The 8,211-nt window shown below is 37.7% G+C and overlaps 1 pseudogene; it reads left to right on the top strand.

The window, feature by feature from the left end:
* Positions 1 to 370: 370 nt before the first annotated feature.
* On the top strand, positions 371 to 7,821 carry LOC149225750 (putative aspartic proteinase GIP2 pseudogene; annotated as a pseudogene).
* Positions 7,822 to 8,211: the final 390 nt, after the last annotated feature.

Below are 8,211 nucleotides of genomic sequence, written 5' to 3'. Positions count from 1 at the left end.
AAATTCCTTCTTATCCAAACACACACTGGATTGAAACTTGCCTCATTTAAAAAGGATTTCGAGTTAAGTGGACAAATGCCCTTTTCATTTCCGCAACAGTTTACTATGAATTGTTTTTGAGTGGTAGAACACGTGATAATAATTCGTGTATATAAAGTCTTAGTGGAGCAATAAAATATCTCGGAATGGAAATTGAGGTGTTGGAGCACATGTTATGTCTGCCGCACGATTTAAGTATTTCGATTCCGCGGCCGGCCGCGCCATCAAACCAGGAGCCACACACAACTTTATTTATCAAAACCTTCTATTTATGGCACAACATCCATCATTGATAATACCTGCAATGCTCTACTAGCCTTCCATTCACGCAATGGCTTCTCTTAGTCTCCGTCAGGAGGCCGTCATGGTGTCATTCTGTCAATTGACCGCAAATGCTACCCGGAGGCGCCCAAGGGCCCTCGTCACGCCGATCTCGGAAGACCCGGTTACGCTCCGCTACACCTTCCAGATGGGGCAGAGAACTCCAATGCGGGTCCTGCACTTAATGATAGACATTGAGCAAGACTACACTTGGCTGCCATGCACCAAGAAGAGCTACATATCCTCCACTTACCGCCGGGTGGCCTGCAATGCGCCGTTGTGTAAGTCGTATGAGCATTCGAGCTGCCCCTGTTAAGCTCCATTGATTTTACACAAAAGCTACCTTGATTTATGGAATTGCAGCTTTTTTTAACTTATGGAAACCAACTGCAATAGTTTCCTTAAGTTAAGAAAATCAACTGCAATTACTAAATTTATAATTGGGAGCTACTAAAGTGGTCCATCACTTTGATCTGATCTCTACCTTGATTTGTGGTTTTTCTAACACATAGATTTTAGAAGCTTGATGGAAGCTTAGCTATATGTTCATCTGTTTGGTCCCCAAGCTCCTATCTCAACCCCCTTCAGTTTTACACCATCTAGCTGAGATAGCAGAGCTTGGAAGTGCCTTCAGAATTCTTGTGTTCTTTTTCTTTTGCTTGGATTGAAGCTGGAGTGCAGAAGAAGTAGCAGATTGTGGCCTTCATCAAAACATCACCAATGGCTGGAGGTAACTCGTATCCCTGGGTATTAAGTTTCAGTGATTCTTTTCAGTTCTTTCCGCATGCAGAATCGCTGTTTAAGTTTATTAGTTTTCTAACAGTTGGTATCAGAGCCCTTTTACCTCTGCCTTGCTGTGTGTTGGCCAAATTTATTGGGTCTTTAAGTGCGCCGAACTCCACATTCTTTAAGTGCGCACTTTACATTTCTTTTATGCGTTTTAAGTTTTAAATTTGGGTCATCGAGCGATTAAACTTGAAAGCCGATCCTCGTCCTCTCCGAACGACACAGAAATTTCTCTTGAATTTATTCCCACAGTTTGCAGTAGAGTCGTTTTGCTGGTGATTGCGGTCTTTTTCCGCTGTAAATTTTGGGTTTATATTGACCGTTTCAGCCACAATAATTAAGAATTTTAAGGTTGGATTGCATACTTTTCATTTTTTATCTTGAGAATCGCGACTCTTCATTTCTAGGCTAACAGATTTGTGACTGTTATTCCCTTTCTTTTGTGTACATAAAGTTCTGTTTTTGATTTCAGTATAATGCTATTCTTTGTATTGTGTCTTTGCTGCTTTTGATACATATTAAGGGATCCAGCCCAGTCGATTTTATGTATTTTGTGATATGTTTCTGTTAAGTAAAGATGAATCCAAGGCAGAACATCAGTCTATCACGCCGACATATAGATCAGCTGGCTGGTTATGGGATTCTAAGTTCTAGCAGTTACATTGAATTCCCAGTAACAGTGATATAGATAGATATGTTGCATTGAAATCATTTAAATCATTTAATTGCGATGGGCATGCTGGGTTACGTGCTAAGATGATTTAATTGATTTAAAGGATATATTTCACAATTTTTTAAAATGACTGCTTGAGATGTATGCCCTTTGTCAATAGAGCTGCGTGCAGATGCGCGAATGTTTTGACTATTACCGTGTTCATTTCATAGACATTACCGTGTTCTTGTTGCTTTGTTTCACCAAAGAAATTTGGCGTGATTATTTTCCCGTGGTTTTATAAGATAACCATGGATTGTTTCCTTTGAAAATTCGCATTTTTTTTACTTTGCATAAATGATTCCGATGTCGTAAATTTTATTTCGATTCTATAATGCAAAGTCCATCTGAATCCTTTATTTCAATGGCATTTAGAATATGGGCATTTTTTATTTTTAATTTTGTTGCATAACCTGCATGTTATGGCCATGGTCCATTTTCTGGTTTCTTCCGGGCGATTATGTGAATGATTCTGAGTCATTTTTCCCCTTGGAGATTACGGGAGTTAATCGCCGAATCCTTGTATTGTCGATGCCCATCTTCTTTTATCATCTGCTGTTAAATACACTTGTAAATTTTATGGGAGGGTTGAAGTTCAATCACCTTAGTCTTTTTAACAGCATTTAGTATTCATCACGTTGGACTGAGCTCGTGGGCCGAATATATGTTAATCTCGTGGACTGTTGCCAGTTTTTTTTTTCAGTCAATTTAAGCTGCCACCAATGGATACTTTTCCCTTCTTTGGTCAATTTGAATTTCTTTCGAGTCTCTGTCTCGAACAACGCATTAAGAATGTCTCTAGACAGGTAGTCAACATCCTTAAACAGCGTATGGGCGGACATAGGTAGTTATCTTTAAAGTAAGTTGGAAGTTGCAGCCTATGTCGTGTGTTGGTTTTCGAAGGGATATTTCATAAACCGATGATATTTGATATATATATATATATATATATATATATATCGAAACTTCATTGGAGAAGGATAAGGTGAATTTCCAGGCGTGATCTCTGCTATTCTGGAAAGGGAATCCTTGATTGAGTGATTGCATTATATTCGCCTCGATTCCAAAATGCCCATCAAGAAACTCAGAAACTATATAAATTCCCACTGGTTTGTATGAATTGGTTTTCGGTGTTAGCTATAAACCGTTTCCACAATGTAAATCACGGAAGTGTCGAACTATTTTTCGGCTGTGCATGTTGCACATGTTGGAGTAGTAGCTGCCTCATTTGTGTTTGCTTCTGCTTCGTTTTGTATCATGCAACGTTGGTTTTCTCTTGTATTTTCTTATGTTTGTAGCTTATATGTGTAGATGTATACACATATAATGTGTTAGTTTTATATGCACTCAGCAGCAACGTTGCTCATGGCGATTTCACTGCTGATTGACTTTAAGTGCTTTCTCATTATTTTGTCCAAGACGTGCATCTTCCAATCACTGTTGCACATGTTTGCTAGTGTCTGATGCATCAATTGATGTTTGACAATGAAGCGTTATATGCTTGATTATATGCAGCCCATATGAATGAATTGAATGATCAGTTGGATTAGATTCTTGAAAATGAAATGGGACATTATCCATTTTAGAATCGGAAAGTTAAACCACATTATATTCATTTTCAAGCAAATTCATTAATTGATCATTGAAAATAATTTATTCATTTATATTATTTTCATTTAAATAATATCACAACAAATCAGTAAATATGTTTCCTTTTTATGGATTGAAGGAACAATATTTTGTGTGTTGGGATACATGTGAATAAAGGTTGTTGTTGATATAAATCATGGTTCAGAGATCTTGTGAGCAAAATAGCTTGTTTGCTGGTCTATTTTGTTGTTTTATAAACTTAAGGACGGAGCCTGAAGTCAAGCCAGCTAGCCTTCGAACTGCATTTGCTATGCAAGTGCAAAGTAGATCAACGCTGCTTCAGCCAATCTTCGGGTTAAGTTTATAAATTGAACAATCAATTTGTAGTCATTTTCGGTAATGCTGACTGCTTTAATTTTAATTTTGATTTTGCTTGAAAAATATTACAGTTATATGGAGTTTATTAAAATGTCTTTTTGACTTACTCCCTTCAGTAAACATTATTTTTCTCTCTGGTTAAGTTTTGTTTATGCAACAGAACTAATGTCTAAGTGATCCATATAATTTTAATTAATTAGAGAATAGCCACAACATCTTTAATTAAATAAAATTATATATTGATTGGTTAGATCACATGAAGATTATCTAGACATTAAATTGTAATTAATTACACTGAATATAATAAATTTTATCCCACAGGAATTTTTATTATATTTATGTAATTAATTAGGATAAAATTTCATAACCTACCCACAAGAGTTATGAATTAATAAGTTTTATCATAAAGTTTTATTGAATCTGTTTGAATTAAAAATTTAGCCCACAGGAAATTTTTATGTCATTTGATTCAATTCTTTTTAGCATGTTTTACATTGGTAAAACATGAAAGTTCATAAAGTTTTATTGAATCTGTTTGAATTGAAAATTTAGCCCACAGGCAATTTTCATGTCTTTTGATTCAATTCTTTTTAGCATGTTTTACATTGGTAAAACATGAAAGTTTATTAAGCCTCAACATAAGCATGTGATTCTTTATTTTAATGCAGTAGTACAACCTGCAAATTTCTCTGAAATTCGTTCTGACATTCCCGAACTTAAGGAAGTAATCTCGTTTGTTTGTTATGAATCTAATATGGTTAATGTTAATATTAACACATGGTGGATTGATTCTGGATCGACAATTCACATTTCAAATTCCTTGCAAAGGTTTGCAAAACCTAAGGAAGCCAGTGGGAAGTGAGCAAAGCATCTTATCAGGAAACAAGATGGGCTCGCATGTGGAAGCTATAGGAACATGTTATTTAACTTTAAGTAGTGGTTTTGTTTTGGAGTTAGAAAAGACCTTTTATGTTCCAAGTTTTTCTAGAAACTTGATTTCAGTTTCAAGGCTTGTACCTTTTGGATATTCCTTAAACTTTTCAGAAAAATCTTTCAATCTATTCTATAAATCTGATTATATTGGGAATGGTATTTTGTCTAATGGTCTTTACTGCATTAATTTACAAAACAAAGTCACATATGATTCAATGCATGTTCACACTGGCACTAAAAGATGTGTTATTAATGAAGATTCCTCTAAATTATGGCACCTGAGACTAGGTCATATCTCCATAGATAGAATTAAAAGATTGGTAAATGAAGGAATACTTAATACTCTAGATTTTACTGATTTTGAGACTTGTGTGGACTGCATAAAGGGAAAGCAGACCAACAAGTCAAAGAAAGGTGCCAATAGGAGTTCAGACATATTAGAAATCATACATACTTACAGATTTTATTGTCCATCTCACAGCACTAGGATTATGGAATCAAGAAATGCAAAGTTTCTTGAAAATGACTTGATCAGTGGGAGCGATCAAATCAGAAACGTAGTTTCTGAGAAAGATCATTCAGAATCTCAACCTCAACCAATTGTTGAAGTTCCACAAGCTGCTGACGATATTCCAGTAGATCAAGGAGTTCAAGAGTTGCCAAGAACTTTTGAACAACAAGTTGAACCACATACTTCTCAGGAAGATGATGGTACAACATTAAGAAGATCTACTAGACCTAAGAGATCAACAATTCCTAATGATTATGTTGTGTATCTACAAGACCTGACATTGCATTTGTTGTGGGAATGTTGGGACGATATCAGAATGATCTAGGTTTAGACCACTGGAGAGTTGCAAAAAAAGTAATGAGGTACCTTCAAGGGACCAAAGACTACATGCTTATGTATATCCTGTTTGAGGCTGCTTTACATGGTGTATGGCTTAAGAATTTCATTTATGGGCTTAGAATTATGGATTCTATATCTAAGCCATTGAGAATATATTGTGATAATTCAGCTGCTGGTTTTATGGCTAAAAAAGTGGGAGTCGAAATAAACACATCAACATTAAGTATTTAGCTATAAGGGAACGTGTTAAAGAAAATAAAGTGGTCATTAAGCACGTCAGCATTGAGTTAATGATCGCTGATCCTTTGACTAAGGGCATGCCACCGTTTAAATTCAAGGATCATGTATTGAATATGGGACTTGGTTCCATTATGAAGTTTTTCATTGTATGGACAATGATATTTTAATGAAATTCTTAATTATTGTGATGTTTTTTCTCATATTTATGTGCACTTTAAGTTGATTTGAGAAAATTCATTTAAGAAGGACCAAGAATAAACATAAGGTTTATTCATTAAGATATTGTTGCCACATAAATTATAATAAGAATAAATGCATAGTAATACATGGAAGATAATACTCGTCATTACAGGACTTATCGCCATGATTCATGTATCTATTACTTAATACAGATTATCAATGGTTTTTAAGTTGAGACATTAAGTTTGGAAGTATGGACCAAGTGGGAGAATGTTAAGCTCCATTGATTTTACACAAAATCTACCTTGATTTATGGAATTGCAGCTTTTCTTAACTTATGGAAACCAACTGCAGTAGTTTCCTTAAGTTAAGAAAATCAACTGCAATTACTAAATTTATAATTGGGAGCTACTAAAGTGGTCCATCACTTTGATCTGATCTCTACCTTGATTTGTGGTTTTTCTAACACATAGATTTTAGAAGCTTGATGGAAGCTTAGCTATATGTTCATCTGTTTGGTCCCCAAGCTCCTATCTCAACCCCCTTCAGTTTTACACCATCTAGCTGAGATAGCAGAGCTTGGAAGTGTCTTCAGAATTCTTGTGTTCTTTTTCTTTTGCTTGGATTGAAGCTGGAGTGCAGAAGAAGTAGCAGACTGTGGCCTTCATCAAAACATCACCAATGGCTGGAGGTAACTTGTATCCCTGGGTATTAAGTTTCAGTGATTCTTTTCAGTTCTTTTCGCATGCAGAATCGTTGTTTAAGTTTATTAGATTTCTAACAGCGCCACCTGCTATGCCGCTCAAGACCCTGGTTGCAACAACCACACCTGTGTTGTGCCCAACCCAGGCGTCCAACTCGGGCAGGATGCGGCGGCGCTTCTCAGTAGCGACGGTAGGAAATCCGGCCCAATCGCTACGTTCCCTCGCGTGGCCTTCGCCTGCACCGCCAAAGGAGATCTATCCGCTTTGCCTCAGGAGAGGTTGGCGTTGCCGGAATGAGTTCATCGGCGTTGGGATTGCCAGCTCAGCTCGCCGCTGCCGGGGGTTTTAGCCGCAAGTTTACCATGTGTTTGACTAATGAGAATTCCGACGGGTTCCTATTCTTTGGCGATGGCCCGCTCGTTTTTTTTCCGTTAAATGGCGCAACCCCGGGCAGGGACCTCTCCCGCCACCTCATTCGCACTCCGTTGATCAAGAACCCCGTCTATAACCATGCCTTTTATATGAGTGTGAAATGAATAGAGGTCAACGGTGTTCGCGTGCCCATAGCTACGGAGTTGCTGCGAATCAACGCTGGTGGACGCGGAGGCACGAAGCTGAGCACCGTGGTACACTATACCCAACTGGTGACTCCCATCTACAAGTCCCTGGCCGCCGTGTTCACCCAGATGGCAAAGAAAATGAATATCTCACGCGTAGCCTCGGTGGCCCCCTTCGGTGCGTGTTTCGATACGGCCGGTATAGGGGGCACTGCTCTGGGGTTCACTGTGCCTACGATCGACCTTGTTTCGGAGGGCAACGCTACTCCTACTTGGAGGATCTTTGGATCTAATTCCATGGTAGAGATCAACAATAAGGTAGTCTGTCTGGGTTTTGTGGATGCAGGCGAGGAGACGGTGGCACCAATCGTGCTTGGTACATATCAGATGCAACAGAATCTGGTCCAATTCGATATTGCACGCTCAACATTTGGAATCTCTTCGAATCTGCTCTCGTTACATCAACAGACAAGATGTGCCAATTTCAACATGACAGATTCTCTGGAAGCAGGAATCCCTTCAAACATATAGATATGTAATAAGTTCTTCCAGCAGAGCATGAACACAGTAAACAACAAGGGAGATTTTGCTTTTCTATTTTCAAGTTAATGCAGTAGCGTGCTTCTCACTTGGCTACCAACAGTGACATACATCCTCGTTTCTGTAGAAGTTTTCTATAATATCGATACTCTTATGTATTTCCTTCAATGTTGCACTACGCATTTGATGGTTTGGATACGACTTCGATATGTGAGGTATTGTGAAACAATTTGGTTTGCCTTTTCTACCATTATCGCCTATGTTTTTTCCTCCACTATTTGTTATCAATGAAAAACACTTAAATTAAATGGGCATAAATTCATAGACATACCATGAGTGATACAGAAGTATGATGTCAATGTTCCCTACATTATGTTAAAA

This window comes from Pinus tabuliformis, chromosome J (assembly GCF_031772625.1).
Source record: "Pinus tabuliformis cultivar Carrire ecotype Pingquan chromosome J, CPIR1, whole genome shotgun sequence".
NCBI classification, from domain to species: Eukaryota; Viridiplantae; Streptophyta; class Pinopsida; order Pinales; family Pinaceae; genus Pinus; species Pinus tabuliformis.
This window is presented reverse-complemented; position numbering and strand designations above follow the sequence as displayed.